The sequence below is a fragment of the Silene latifolia genome, chromosome 9 (assembly GCF_048544455.1).
Source record: "Silene latifolia isolate original U9 population chromosome 9, ASM4854445v1, whole genome shotgun sequence".
NCBI classification, from domain to species: Eukaryota; Viridiplantae; Streptophyta; class Magnoliopsida; order Caryophyllales; family Caryophyllaceae; genus Silene; species Silene latifolia.
The window spans coordinates 116,207,403-116,224,136 of record NC_133534.1 but is presented as its reverse complement, the minus strand read 5'-3'; the positions used below and the strand labels follow the sequence as shown (position 1 = coordinate 116,224,136).

The window sequence follows — 16,734 nt, the reverse complement described above, 5'->3', positions numbered from 1 at the left end:
CAATTTCCATAAATTTTCCAAGTTGGTCATCAAATTTGGGCTTGGCTTGACGACTTGGAAAAGGAAGTCTAATCACAATGGGCTCCTTCTCCTTGACCTTGTCTTCATTTTTCTTTGAAATTTCATCTTTTGAGGGTTCTCCATCCTTGGAGTTTTTCACAATTTCTTCTTTGTTACTAGCTTTCACAACTTCATCCTCAACTTGCTTCTTCGGTGCTTCATACCTTGTACCACTCCTCAAGTAAATGGCACTAACCGTTTCATGTCTTAGGGGATTACTTTGAGGTGCTAATTGCCCCTTTTGTCTTTGTGAGCTTGAAGATGCTAGTTGAGTCAATTGGGTTTCCAACATTTTGGTGTGAGCTAGGATGTTGTTGATGGTGATTTCCTTTGCTTGACTATCTTTTTGCATTTGAGTGAAAAACTCTTGTTGATTCTTTTGCATTTGGAGGACCGCTTTTTGAACATCAAAACCTTGGTCATTTTGTTGATTGTATGGAGTTTGATTTTGGTAACCTTGGTTTTGGTTGTAAAAAGGTCTTTAATTTTGGTTTCTCATGGGAGGTGGGGTGTATGTTGGTTGAGGGTTTTGAACATTTTGGCTTTTGTATGAGAGATTTGGATGGAATTTGGTGTTTTAATTGTAATAGTTTGAATAAGGGGTACCACTCTTGTATTTCCCCTACATTCACCTTGGTCATGTCCCAAAGTTCCACAATTCTCACATATCCCACTTGGGATTGATGAAGATGCCGTCATGGCATTAACATGATGCTTTGGTGATTTTGAGGCTTCTTAAAGTCTAGCCATAGCTTTTTCAAACTTCAAATTGATGGTATCAATGTGAGCACTAAGTTGAGCACCCAATTGAGTAATGGAGTCCACTTCAGGCTTTCCTCCTCTAGTAGCCTTGCGAGGTCTACTATATTGTGAGTCATAGACCGCCATTTCCTCAATTTTGTTCCAATTTTGATTGTCATCAACTTCGATGAACATTCCATTTGATCCCATGTTGAGAATGTTCCTTGAATCTTCATAAAGACCGTTCCAAAATTGTTGTACCAAGAACCACTCGCTAAGTCCATGATGAGGACATGAGCGACAAATTCCCTTGAATCGCTCCCAAGCTTCATACAAGGATTATTCATCTCTTTGCTTAAAGCCCGTAATTTGAGCTCTTAGCATGTTAGTTGACACGTCTGTCGCGTACCTGTCAAAAATAAACCTAACGGTCTCAACTAAAAATGTAGTAGAGGCAGTCGAGTATCGAATCCACAGGGAGGAATGCAACTACAGCTATCTATTTCTAATTCGATGGTAACAATTGGGTTGATTAATTTTTGGTTCTAAACTACGGAGTTGAAAGAAAGAGAAATAAGACGAGAGCAGTAAAGCAAGAAGACGAATTAACTATCAGTAAGAGGGAGACATGTCGGGAACTCGGTTCACTACGGTAGATCAACAACTTAGCAGTAAATGACCCAGACGAACTAATGCGAGACGGATATTAGAAGGTCCTTTCGGTCCACTTCCCACCCTAAAATACCACTAACTTAACTTTCGTCCTCATTAGGGCAGTCTACTGTTTATAGCAGGCCTATTTAATCCAATCTTTCGATCCAGGACTAATTGTAGCCGGATTAATGGGTGACATAGAAGCGTGCACTCAACTAGGTCGATAATTACAGTTATATTGCTATAGTGACAGAATCTCTTTAACCAATTCGTCTAATTCATTTACTACGTCGTCATCATCCTACCGTAGATCCCCTAATCCCAACATGAAGGGAGATTAGCTACTCATATCTATTGATAAACTAACAGCATGTAAATTTCCAGCAGAAAACATAGCGAAATAATAATAAAAAGCAATGATAATAATTAGGGCAAGAAAGAATAAAAACAATAACATAAAACAGGAATTAAAACAACAAAGGAAGGTTAATTATTATTAAAAAGGGAAAGAGAATTACAATCCGAGAAATTCCGGCGTAAAGAACGAAATCCGATCAAAGCAATCCAACGTTGAAAAGTAACAGTAGGCTAATGTGAAGGAATAAAGATAAAAGAGAGTAAAAAATGATAAGAGAATCAAAGATAGTAAAAAAGATGATTAATAACCTAGTTAAACATAGGTTATATAGCCGAAAAGCCTAAGTGTTTATGCGGAATATACTAAAACACGGACTAATTAAAGCCCACAGACGAAATCTTCTCGATCGAGTAGGCAAACCCACTCGATCGACCACGTTCTTTCAAAGCGAAGTCCCTCGATCGAGCAAAGCGGGGTTCTCGATCGAGGACTTGATCAAAGGCAGCTTACTCGATCGAGTAAGGAGTAACTCGATCGAGGACTTGGGAAGCTTAGGGACCACTCGATCGTCCTATAACTGCTCGATAGACCACCTGTTAACTCGATAGACCACTTGGGTCTTCAATTCAGCTCACGTCTTCACCCAAATGCTTCGTAATGCGTGCAACGACACTTCAAGTGCAGCATCTCACTCTGGGACAATCCCGTCTCCTCTAAATGCATGCAAAAAGGACGAAATGGAGCATGGTTTCGCTTCTTTCGCGATTATCCCTACAAAAAGGACAAAATACACCAAAGTAGCCAATTCGGGGCAAAATACTATAAAAACAGTACATAAATGCATGGAAATACGTGCTGAAATAGGCCAAAAAGACCGTACATTAGGCACGTATCAAATCTCCCCAAACCAAACCTTTACTCGCCCTCGAGTAAACTCAAAACTAAACTAATGGAACGGAAATGATAACTCAGAGCTAACCTAACTTGTCTACTTGAACCACTTTAATGCACAGAAATTAACAGTTAAAGCTAGACAGTCAATACGCAAACGAATTATAAACTGTTCAGAAATAAAGCTGACCTATCGACCTTGTAAGACCAACAAAACCGGACTCTCACGTGGTCACTCTTCTCTCATGAAGCAAAGGGCAAATGTTATATGTAAAAGAGAGAAGAAGGACAGTCACTCACCTAACTGCGACCTACATAGCATGCATGCAACAAAAATGAAAGACAATTCAAGTACTAATGCACACACTCCAACCAATAATGTCCGTCACAGCCGAGGGTTTGCAAATAAAATGGGAATAGTGAGGTTCAGGTGAGAAAAGGCTAAACAAGTTATGGAAATGTGGAGGTAAAAGCGTCAAGCTAGTTCCTAACAGGACCATAATAAACCATCCGGATCTCAAACTGACTGGAAAAACTAACACAGGTGCCCTTCACTTGGCACAAAACTCACTAGACTGGAAACACAATCTCCTCAAAAAATATGGAATAAGAGTGGAGGAGCTAGACGGTCACAAAGTTCCCTTTTTTAAACACCGTCTGAAACAACTAACTGAAACAACCAACCCTCTTGTCGATTGTACATCTTCAAGCATCTTCTCAACTCTGACAAGAGGGTCCAACTTTTTCACAATCTATCTCTTTTTCTTTTGTTTCACGTGAATCTCATCATTTTCATTTCATTTTCTTTTTTTTTTTCTCTTTTTTACTTCACGTTTTTCTTCTTTTTTTTTTTTTTTTTTTTTCAGTACTCTTTTTTTTTTTTTTTCTTTCCTCCTTCCTTAATTCGAACACCAACTCCAAATGAGAATTACGGACCAAACTGCAACTGAAAACATACCACAAAAGGACAGACTAACTAGCTTGACTAGGCAGGCTTAGTTTGGAATGTGGCTAATGGGCCAAAAAGGCAAGTTTTGGTCAATGTGGAGCTAAATGGGTGAAAGATGTAAAGAAAGGGGAATTGCAAGACCCTCCCTGCATGTGACACCAACCGCAGACCCGAATATGTGCATTTGACGAGAAATTGAATGTCATAAATGTGCGAATGAGACGAACATGCTATGCAAGGAGTACTACTCTCAAAATTCCTAATGAACTGGTCATGAATGACACCAGTTATGGCTCTAAAAACTCAGAATTTTTAAGTAGTTTGCCAATTTATCAGGTCAAGTCTAAACAGTCAGCTATTATTTGAACAGAAATTCGTAGACTATGCGTATTGACAAAGCTAAAAACCATCAATAAAGTGCAAGGCTCAAGTGAATTGACAAGTTAAGTGCAATTTCATCACGGGAATCTACCGTTCCGACTCAACCTAAATGCAAAAATAAACGTGAAATTTTTTTTGAATTTTTAACATTTTCTAATTTTTTTGAATTTTTGATTTTTTTTTTTTTGAAAATAAACAACGAATGCAAACTGAAAAATTAAACGTGAATGCAAAACAAATGCAGATGCAGACTCAAAAGGATGCAATACCCTCCCCAAACCAAAACGGACAACGCCCTCGTTGTCCTCCAGCATACACCAGCAGTAGAATGGGGGATGGGGGTATACAACCAATAAAAGAAAAATAAAGGAGACGAAAAATAAAAAGAGTGAGAGGACATACAAAACACGAACTTCCCCAAACCAGCCAGAAAACTGGGGAAGTGAGTAGACCAGTAGCTACTCGTCGTCGGCACCGCTATCTCTCAGATACTCCGACTCAACAAACCCGTCTCCCCAAACCAGCAACAAACAAGGGGGAGACTCAGTCGTCATCTCCAGCCTGATCCTCCGGACCGGGTACGAACGGAGGGTCACTCTGCTCCTCTCTGGCAGCTCTCGCTGCCGCCTGCTCTGCCCGTAGCCGCACCTCACGTGCTACCTCTGTCTCCTCCGGTTCCTCATCTGAGTCAGAGGATAGTGGAGGGTACCCGTCCGTTGGGTATCGGTAGAAGGAAGGATGCGGCCACCCCTCTGGAATCGGCCGCCGGGCTCGGATGTGGAACTCGTAGAGTGGGAATACAGCCAAGGCCATATCCCGTCTCATCTCAGTAAGGTACCTGCACAAATCCGGAGGCAAGGCATCACGACGCCCTTGGTCTGTGACCGCGGGCGCCTCTAAAGCAGGAGGGCAGACAAAGTTGGCCGGGAAAACCGAGCCAGAAGGAGGGTCAAGTGGAGGTGGAGTATGAGTGGGTGTGGGTGTAGGCTGAGGCGTGGGTGTCGGTCCAGCCTGGGCCTGAGTCTGAGCCTGGGAGCTAGAAGATGCTCCGGCCTCCCGCTTCCTCTTCTTCGTAGAGGAGGGAGGGGTGAAGGTAAGGTGGTAGGTAGGTGGAGGTGGCCTCGCTCCCTCAGCAGCAGTAGGGAGTGGTGAAAGTGGCGGAAGGGTAGAGCACGGCAAGGTAACAGACGTGGAACTACCAATCTTCCACGTCCTCGCACTCCCCTTCGCCTTTGGGAACCAGGTCAATGTTGCCATGGCATCCAGGTCAAGGTAAGCCACCTCATCGGGTGCAGTGAGTCCGGGCTCACTGGGGTAAAGGTGGCGGGCAATCCTGGTCACCAGCCCGCCGCAGACAACTGCGGTCTTGACCCGAGTCCCAATACCGTTCCAATGCTGAGCTACCAGATAAGCAATGTTTAGAACAAACGGGGTACCGTAGTCAATGTTGAGGTACCCCGCGAGAATCGCTAGCTCAGTGTTGGTCAAGTTATTGGGCTCAGGGCGCCCAAAAATGGTCTCTCCTAACAGACGCAAGTAATAACGGGGCGCAGGTAAGTGAACGTGAGCTCCCTTCCGTGTCTGGAAGGGAGTGTGAGAAAGAGCACCCAAAGGGGGCTGAAGGAGGTCTCTAGGTGGGGCGGTGGGACCGTCACTAACTAGTCCCAAAACCAGCCCAAACTCGGCCAAGGTCCAGTGATGTGACTCGTTGCGGAGTCGAAAGTGAATGCGAGAACTGGAGTTGTCGGCATGTAAAAGTCGGTGTCAAAGAAATAGGAGCTAAAGAACTCGTACGTAAGGGTACGAATGGTAGCCTCCTCCATGGTAATCAGACCCGACATACCCGTCCCGTTTAATAAACTACAGACCTCCTCGTAGATGCCTAAGGTCTCTAGGTCAGCTCGTGCAAGGAAACGGGTGGAGGAGAGGGGGCAACGAAGTAAGGCGGCTAACCGTGTCCGGTGAGCCTCAGAAGTGAAACGTACCGAGGGCATCTTCGGTAGAGGTGTGAGAGCGCCCTCTCTCGTAACAACAGCCTCAGAAGGGCTGGAAGTGATGGCTAACTGGCTAGCCTGCTGGTGTGTCCTCGGTGGCACCATACCAAGCTGCGGGAAACGGGGCCTGAATCCGCATTCCAACAAGGAGAAAGGCCTGGGAGTGATGGTGGTGAAGCTCGAACCGAGCTCCCTACCGAGCCGGGTGCGCCGTACACCGTCCCCGCAGAGAGACAAGTAAAACCGGTGTCTTGTGGTGGTGGTGACGAGGCGAGCTAGTGGTAGCGATAGGAGCCACTTGCTCGCTCACAGAAGAGCTGGAGGACGTACTACTAGAAGACAGGGAACTCGCGTCCATCCTGCAAAGTGTCAAAGGGCACGAATAAGAAACGATGCTGCTAACCGTGGTTAAAACAACCCGCTAACCAACATGTGACAGCAAATATGAGGCCCTATCAGTCGAAACAATCGACGTACAAAGATACAAAACCAAGCAATTCTTCAAAAATTTTCGAAAAACAGCATGTGAGTGGTGATAATATGATAAAACAGTGACTGCAAAAGGGTGAATACAGCATGAAAACCGAAAATGGGGCATGTATCACTCCGGGTAGTCAAGAATAACCATTCACAGCGCGAGATTCCTAATAATTCAAAGCATGTAATGGCGATAGGGGACGGGAAAAACAGTTAACAGCGGTTATTAACAGTAACAAGAAGGCGATAACTGCAATTACAAAGCAAAACAACCGTCTGACAGTCGAAATTTTCGACTCACAGGAACCCTAATCGCGGAATCTCGCGCGAAAATCGAATAAAACATGTAGAAACAGCGAGGAATTGCTAATAGATCATCAACAAGCTAATTCAAGGGCTAAAAACACAATAAAATCGAATAAATTCGACTAAGCAAGGAATTTTCGAGCCCTAATTCAAAATCACCTCAAAAATTCGAAATAAATCAAGAGAAATTGCAAGGAGTGTGATAGAAATACTTACTTGATGATGATTAACCTACAATGTGCAATTAAACTTCAAATAGCAAGCAAGCAAGGCGGATTTTCGATCAAGAAAACCGCGAACCCTAATCCCTTTTAAAAACCGCAAAAACGAGCAAGAAGGAGGGGGAAATTAAGGGGTTATTGAAGATTAATTGGTTAACAATAGAATGTAGGTGGTGGATTGAGTATTTTGGGCAAGAAATGGGGATTTGGGGGAAAAATCAATCGCAATTAGGGAAGGGTTTAGGAGAAATTAGGGACAAAACATTAGAAATGAAAAACTGAAATAAGGAGTTAAGTATAGGAAAAACTCCCGTCCACTGTTCATTTCACTCGATCGAGTGATTTAAGTCACTCGATCGAGGTCTTTTGGATGTCCCTTTGCTCGATCGAGTACGATGCCTCTCGATCGACCTGTTTCCTTTTGGTCTTCCTCGATCGAGTAGCCAGCAGACTCGATCGAACCATCTTTCACTCGATCGAGTACAAAATTACTCGATCGAGGACTTCCTCGTGTATATTTCCTTGAATTTCTACCTTTTCTTCCTCGAAATGCGTGCATTTCCCCAAACCTGCGTAAAACAATTCCAAACATATCCCAAATACCAAATACGCAGCAAAACAGTCTATAGTCTCAGTCTACACTAAAAATAGTCTAATCTAATTGTCCTAATAAAAACGTAATAAATAAAATAAAATAAAAAGAAATTCAAACCAAAAATCTATTACAATTTGTTACACGGGGCATTTCCCCGTTTAATTCCCATCAGCTGTCAGTAACCCCTTCGTGGGCTTCTGACTGGAGGACGTCACTTCAGCGATACTGACCGTCCTCTTTGACTTCCATGAATTTGAATTTCTGAGAGGGGGAGGAACATAATTCCAATCTACGTAGGTTCGAACTGTCTTCGTTCTCGCCCCTCTGTCATCTTCTTTGGCATCCTTTGCTCCAGACTGATTGATACTGGTCTTACCACGTCCTTTGACAACTCCTTTCTTGCCTTCATCTGTACCTGCAGTAAGGAAAACGGACGAATCTTCCTCCTTTTTGCTCTCAGTATGAGGCGGAGGGTCAGCAATAATAGCAATATTCTCCAAATTTTCATCTGGAGTGTCAATAATAGGATCAACAGAAGAGAGGGCATTGCAAGGCTGAGCTTGCATGGGAGCCCTCCGGAACTTGGACTGATGAAAAGTCGCTCCTCGTCCCCTACCCGGAAGGTCAAAGTCTTCCCCGACATCTATCACTTTGCACGGGCGGTGGACAAAAATGGTCTCCCTAAAATGATAGGGGTATGCACATCTTCGGGGATATCTAGGACGACAAAGTCAACGGGAATAAAGAACTTCCCGATCCTAACAGGTACGTCTTCCGCTACACCTAGTGGCCGTGATAGACTACGGTCGGCCATCCGGACATATCATATTGGTGCAACTCGGTTTGTCACACCAAGTCTCTTAGCTAGAGACAAAGGCAAAACACTTACGCTAGCGCCTAAATCGCATAACGCATTGTCAATCAACTGCATTCCTATATGACAAGGGATCGAAAAACTACCCGGGTCTGATTGCTTAGCAGGTAGCTTATTTTGAGACAGGGCTGACCCCATCTCGATCAAAAGCTACGTCTCATTATCATTTATGGTCCTCTTACGTGCTAAAATATCTTTCATAAATCGTAAATAAGAGGGTACCTTCATAAGCAATTCAGTGAACGGCACGGAAACTTCCAAACTCTTCAAAAGCTCAACAAATTTGCTAAACTGTTGATTAATCTTGGTATTCTGCAGCCGCCTCGGAAAGGGAACCGTAATTGGAATCTCAAGTCCCTTGTTTCTCGCCTCCAAAGTGTCTTCCGGCGCAAGTTCGGTGTCCTTTGGGCGCTTCTTACCTCTCGAACGAGGCCTTTCTGGTAATTCCTCGCTTAAACGAGCACTAGCAGGCTCTCGAATAAGCTTCCCGTCAGTAATATCACTCGATCGAGCAATGTGTCCACTCGATCGAGTGTTTCTTCAAGAACTTCGCCGATCGAGCAACAGTCCCCCTCGATCGACCTTTTTCAGCTTCCAGGTCACTCGATCGAGCAGAGTGACTACTCGATCGAGGGCTTTCCTCATCAATTCCACTCGATCGAGCTGTTTCAGCACTAGACTTCAGTCGATCGAGTAACTCTTGTGTCGTGAGTCCTTTCTTCTTACCAGAACACTGTTCATCGTCAGTTTCAGCTATTCCCAGGTCTGATTTCTTCATTTCTGGTCCCTCATAAGAGAGACCGCTTCTCAACTCTATCAAATGTACCGTCTCATTTGGGTTCTTGTCATTTTGAGTCGGTAAATGACCGGGCTTCCTGGAGGATTGATTCTCAGCCAATTGCGCAACTTGAGTTTCAAGTGCCTTGAATGCCGTGTCCTTTTGTTGTAACTGCTTTGCAATGGACTGCATCATGGTCTTTAGCTCACTTATCTCACTCACCCCACTAGATGACGAAGCACCTTGGTTAGGAGGGTTGAAAGACGGAGGCTTTTGATAGCCTTGTTGCTTCTGATGTGGCGGAATGTAAGGCTGCTGCTGATTTGGAGGAGCGGTGGGGTTAAGTACGTTGTTCTGACTACTCCACCTCAAATTGGGGTGGATATTCGGCTCATACTGGTTGTTGTTTTGCCTGTAGTGTTGAAAGGCAGCACATTGCTCATAAGGACTAGGACAGAAATCAGAGACATGTCCGTCTACCCCACACCTCGTACAGACGAAGGGACCGTCTGTCATAGCATTAACCTGGTACATCCCGGCTTGAAAGTTCCCCTAGTTCATACTTGTCGAACCTAGCAAGTAAGGGCTTCTAATGCGGCTCAAGAGGACTCAGCAGCTCTCCTTTGGTTTCCCCTTGAATTCCCGTATTCAGCCCTATGAGTGGCTAAATCATCTATGATTTTCCATCCCTTCGTCGGCCCCAAGTTGTCAGAAAACCGACCGTTGGCTGCTGCATCTAGTATAGCTCTCTGATCATCATATAAACCATTGTAAAAATGGTTGCACAGACTCCATTTTTCGAAACCGTGGTGCGGTATGGTTCGCACTAGTTTCTTAAAACGAAGCCATGCCTCATGGAAATTCTCGTCGGGCCCTTGTTTGAAACTGGTTATCTGGGCTCTGATGGCTATGGTTCTCGAAGCAGAGAAATACTTTTTGTAGAATGCCAATGCTAGCGAATTCCAATCCGTTATGGCGTGAGCAGCTCAGTCTAAATCCCTGTACCACTCCCTTGCAGCATCGCGGAGTGAGAAAATGAACATAGTTTCTTTGATCTGATCAGCTGTCACGCCAGTGGGAGGAGGTATGGAGCAGCAGTAATCAATGAAGGTCTCCATATGCTGAGCTGCATCTTCCTTCGCAGCTCCCCCGAACTGGTTTTTCTCGACCATGCTGATGTAGGAAGGCTTAGGCTCGAACTTCCTAGCATCTCCCGGCAGTTCGAACCCTTTATAAAGATTGTCAGCTGTGGGCTCGGAGTGGCTAGCAATGGTTGCTTCCTCGGCCATTTCTGGAAATTCTGGGAAAGTGATAGACTCAAGTGAATAGTCGGAAACTGGAGAAGACGGCGGGTTGTCTTCGAAAAGCTCGTTCTCGTAAAAGTTACCACGAGAACTAGGCTCTTCCTCTGCCTGTTGCTCTTGAAATAGTCTCCTTTTTACGCGTAGAGATCTCTCAATCTCGGGATCAAAAGGTAGTAGTGGACCACCTTGCGACCTGCGCATAAGACGAAACTACAAACAAGATATGAGAATAGTCTAAGGAACGATGTTCCTTAAACTAAAAAGAAGAATTAAAAATAAAAACAGCTAGTAATTGGAACAATTGCCTCCCCGGCAACGGCGCCAAAATTTGACACGTCCCTGTCGCAGCGCTACTGTCAAAAATAAAACCTAACGGTCTCAACTAAAAATGTAGTAGAGGCAGTCGAGTATCGAATCCACAGGGAGGAATGCAACTACAGCTATCTATTTCTAATTCGATGGTAACAATTGGGTTGATTAATTTTTGGTTCTAAACTACGGAGTTGAAAGAAAGAGAAATAAGACGAGAGCAGTAAAGCAAGAAGACGAATTAACTATCAGTAAGAGGGAGACATGTCGGGAACTCGGTTCACTACGGTAGATCAACAACTTAGCAGTAAATGACCCAGACGAACTAATGCGAGACGGATATTAGAAGGTCCTTTCGGTCCACTTCCCACCCTAAAATACCACTAACTTAACTTTCGTCCTCATTAGGGCAGTCTACTGTTTATAGCAGGCCTATTTAATCCAATCTTTCGATCCAGGACTAATTGTAGCCGGATTAATGGGTGACATAGAAGCGTGCACTCAACTAGGTCGATAATTACAGTTATATTGCTATAGTGACAGAATCTCTTTAACCAATTCGTCTAATTCATTTACTACGTCGTCATCATCCTACCGTAGATCCCCTAATCCCAACATGAAGGGAGATTAGCTACTCATATCTATTGATAAACTAACAGCATGTAAATTTCCAGCAGAAAACATAGCGAAATAATAATAAAAAGCAATGATAATAATTAGGGCAAGAAAGAATAAAAACAATAACATAAAACAGGAATTAAAACAACAAAGGAAGGTTAATTATTATTAAAAAGGGAAAGAGAATTACAATCCGAGAAATTCCGGCGTAAAGAACGAAATCCGATCAAAGCAATCCAACGTTGAAAAGTAACAGTAGGCTAATGTGAAGGAATAAAGATAAAAGAGAGTAAAAAATGATAAGAGAATCAAAGATAGTAAAAAAGATGATTAATAACCTAGTTAAACATAGGTTATATAGCCGAAAAGCCTAAGTGTTTATGCGGAATATACTAAAACACGGACTAATTAAAGCCCACAGACGAAATCTTCTCGATCGAGTAGGCAAACCCACTCGATCGACCACGTTCTTCAGCAGAAGTCCCTCGATCGAGCAGCAGGGTTCTCGATCGAGGACTTGATCAAAGGCAGCTTACTCGATCGAGTAAGGAGTAACTCGATCGAGGACTTGGGAAGCTTAGGGACCACTCGATCGTCCTATAACTGCTCGATAGACCACCTGTTAACTCGATAGACCACTTGGGTCTTCAATTCAGCTCACGTCTTCACCCAAATGCTTCGTAATGCGTGCAACGACACTTCAAGTGCAGCATCTCACTCTGGGACAATCCCGTCTCCTCTAAATGCATGCAAAAAGGACGAAATGGAGCATGGTTTCGCTTCTTTCGCGATTATCCCTACAAAAAGGACAAAATACACCAAAGTAGCCAATTCGGGGCAAAATACTATAAAAACAGTACATAAATGCATGGAAATACGTGCTGAAATAGGCCAAAAAGACCGTACATTAGGCACGTATCATTAGTCTTTTCCGGTGGGTAGAACTTTTTGTAGAAAGCTATAGCCAACTTCTTCCAAGAATCAATTCCGAGAGTAGCCTTATCAAGGCCTCTTAACCATTGTTTCGCGGTGCCAATTAGAGGAAAAGGAAATAAGACCCATCGAATTTGGTCTTGAGTTACACCGGTTTGAGAAATCGCATCACAATAGTCACAAAAAGTCTCCATATGAGAGTGAGGGTCTTCACTAGGCATCCCCCCAAATTGGCTTCTTTCGACTAATTGGATAAATGCGGATTTGGCAATAAAATTTCCGGTTAAGTGTTGTGGTGTGGGAGTACCATTGGGTAGGTTCTCCTCGGTGGGTACGGAATGTGATGAAAACTTAGGCATTGTGGGTTGATTTTGTGTTGGATTTTGTGTTGGATTCTCTTCACCTTCTCTTGCAAAAGGGTTGATGAACTCAATAGTATTTGATTGAATATCTACAACCTCACCGATACCTCTCAAAGTTCTCCTAGCAAGTCTTCTATTGGTTGTCAAAGTCCTTTCAATTTCGTGATCAAAGGGTAACAAGTAACCTTGTGACCTTCTAGACATGCAAAATATCAAACAACTGGAAAATAATTAGAACAATCCTTCACTACTACAAATCCAGGCAACTACAACGCCCCTTTAACAACATTTATGCACGAAAATCACAATAGACATTGTAGAATGTATGGCGCGATTTTTACTAAACTTAATTACAACGGGTATGGTTATATAACCGTTGTTATAAGTTTTAACAACGGGTTAAATTTGCACAACCGTTGTTAATAATTTGTCGCAAAATTGGCGCAAAGTTAGTGAAAAGTAATCACAATGGGTATTTTTAAACCCGTTGTTAATACTTATTTGACAACGGTTGTTGATTTACAACCGTTGTTAAAACTTATTTAACAACAGTTGTTGTTTAACAACCGTTGTCAATACTTTCAATACTATAAACCACACAAACACAGATCAGCTATAGCCACAAAACATATACATAACCTAACACAAACACAAACACAGACAAACACAAACACAGCAAACACACTTTCTCATCGTCTCTTTCCCTCTTTCTCATCGTCGCTTTATCATCTCGCCGTCACTGTTGGTTTCATCGTCTCTTTCTTTCTCTAATTATCAGGTAAATCTCGCCGTCACTGTTGGTTTCATCGTCTTTCATCATCATTGTTTTCTTTTTTTAATTATTTCATTTGCATGTATATATGATGGGTTTTTATCGATCATTATTATGTTATTATTCGCTTAATTAGCTCGTAAAACAAATTAAATAAAATAAAACAAAGAAGAAGCAAGATGATAGAGAGGAATGCATGATTAACTTAATTAATAATTCATTAATATATATATATATATATATATATATATATATATATATATATATATATATATATATATATATATATATATATATATATACATATATATATAAATACATAAATTAAAAAAAGAATTACATTTCTAAAAATTCAATTCTTATATTTTCATAGAGAGTCTTATTCTCTTCTATGATATCCCTCCTCTCCTCCTTAGCTATTTGGAGGTTTCGTTCAGCAGTTGCTATATTGTCATATAGGTGCAACAACTGCTGCTCTGTCATGCCATTTCTTTTGGCATCCTTGAGTGCGGCTTGAGCATCCACAAGATAGCTCTTAAAACTGTCCTCGATGTGGAGCAACCGGCGGATGAAGCTGTTGTTGTTCTCGGTGATAGTAAGAGTTTTAAGGATGTAATCGTTCATTTTGTTGATGAACTTTGGAGTTGTTTGAAAGATTAATTAGGGGTTGGAGATTGTTTTAGCAGTTAGGGTTTGAAGATAGTGAGATAATGGAATGGTGGTTGAGATAATGTATGTATTTATACAAAGTAATGTGTCCTTTGAGTTATTTTTTAATTAATATAATATATGCATGTTTAGGAAGTTGTGTCATAATCATCATATCTCCCTGCTTCAAATCTTATGTAAACCCTTTGTCTTTAGTTATGTAGATACAACCCGTTGTCTTTAGTTATAACGACGGTTCTTTGTAAATTAACCGTTGTTATAACTTTCCCACCAAAATTGAGTCACACTTTCCACAACGGGTTTTGATACTTAAAACCGTTGTTAATAGTTTTAACAACGGGTTGCTTAAGAAAACCAACCGTTGTTAAAACCTTTTACAACGGACGCTTTAACAACGTCCGCTTTTTTATATAACAACGGTTTTTAGCCGTTGTTATAGCCTGTATCTGTAGTAGTGCTTGAGGAGTTTTACTTCCCCAAGGCAAAGAAAGACACAACTAATAACAATACAAGAAAATCTAAATCAAGTTAACACCGTCCCCGGCAACGGCGCCATTTTTGGTCGTGAATCCCTCGTGGGGTTTAGTTTTCAATACTTGTCGTTAGGAGCACCTAGACCAAAACACAATTAATAACTTCACCAACAACTCTACAATTAGTAAAGGGGCAAGTAAAGGTCGGATCCCAAGGGACGGGAATTGAAATGAGATTTCTATTCCAACTAGCGGTGTCTAAGGGTGTCACAATTGGGGTTTGAAGTAGAAGATCACTAAACTAAATAGCAATGAAAGTAAACAAGCAAGATGAACTAAAAGGGATGTAAACAATTGATAAAAAGGCACTAGGGTATCATGGGGTCATAGGGGATTCATGGGAATTGATCATACAAACATATTCTCATGTTATAAGCAAGCAATTATTGTTGTGATGGATCGAGTTGGTTTATATCTTACAATCCTAGGAAAGTTTGGGTCCCGGAGCCGAATCGATTAGATTGTACAACACCTACAAGTCGACTTAATCTTCCCTACTCAACAATATGCATGGTCTAATGAGACTCGAGTTGGTTTATGTCTTACAAGTCTCATTGAAAAGATAGGTGATGGGTAAAAAATGCAAGGATTCATAGGCTCACATTTCATCAAACATAACATGTGCATAATTTGAGATCACAACAAGCAAGCAAATAAACTATGAAAGCATATTAATTTAAGCATGAATCATTCCCCATGTTGGTTTCCCCTAATTACCCATTAACCTAAGCTAAGGAAACTACTCACTCATTATCATGTTGAACATGCTAGCAAAGTTGTCAATCATACCAACAAGGTGAAACATGATGAATAAATGAAAGAGATTAACAATATATAAAAAGGGATTAAGAGAATTATACCTACTAATGATTCCAATAATAAAGCAAAGAATAAAAGAAGTACTTGATGCTTGATTGCAAGGTTGTCAATCTCCCAATAATAACCCAAATAATCTTCAATTACCCAAAATAAAGGATGAACAAGAGAGAGATTAAGGAAATAAAACATGTATTAAAACTTAATTAAATGTTGATTACAAGATTAAAGAGAGATTTGATTGATATTAACTACCCTAAAGATTGCTAAGAAGAACATGCTCTTCTAATTAGACTAATGGAGTATTTAAAGTGGGGATTAGGTACATAAATTAGGGTTAACTAAGGGCTTAAATGACGATTAAGTCCCTTGTTGAGGAATCACCGGTCTCTAGGGAGACTCCGGTCTCTAGGGAGACTCCGGTCTCTAGAAAAAGATGTGCATCCTTCCTTGAAGCTTGTAGAAGACGAAATGGGGCTGTCTGGGAATCCGGGCGTCTTTAGCACGGGACGGGCGGATTTGGCAGCTTCTGGACGGGCGTCCAGCTGAGGAAGACGCTCGGATTGTGGGGTGAAGACGAGCGTCTTCTAGGCAATCCGCACGGATTGTCAGGCAGTCTCGTTCCTTCTTCTTTTCTTCCTTTTTCTTCATAAAATCGTTGAGGATTTCCTTGGGGATGCAAGGATCTTTTCTCATCATTTCCCATCTACTATAGTATGTACAAAGGCCTTCTAATCTTGTCTCTCCTGGATGCATGGTCATTGAATTCAATCAATTTAGTCTCATTTTGCCATGAAAATGCATGGTTTGCACTCCTTTCCTACCAAGGACACAAAACCTCAAAGAATATGCAAAACAAAGAACTAAAGACAATAAATGACCCAATTATGCACTAAAAAGCATGGGAACAAGGCTAATTCGGGGACTAAATATGCTCTAATTATGGTCACATTAAGTGTATATAGGCCCTTGTAGATACTTTTTCTACTTAAGACTTTGCTTGTTAGAATACTTGTAAAACACCCTAAGATGTGTCATGCTAGTATCCTTTGACCCATGGATTAAGGCCTAGTCATGAGTATCTTGTGGTGTGATAACTCCTTGGCTACCGTTTATTCCATGGTGACCCTTGAAACCAT

General features: G+C 41.9%; 1 non-coding gene across 1 annotated transcript; it reads left to right on the top strand.

Moving 5' to 3' along the window:
* The first annotated feature begins 1,078 nt into the window (after nucleotides 1-1,078).
* LOC141602841 (small nucleolar RNA R71) lies at nucleotides 1,079-1,185 on the top strand. The gene has a single exon (XR_012524748.1). It is a non-coding gene; the product is annotated as a small nucleolar RNA R71 (small nucleolar RNA).
* Nucleotides 1,186-16,734: the final 15,549 nt, after the last annotated feature.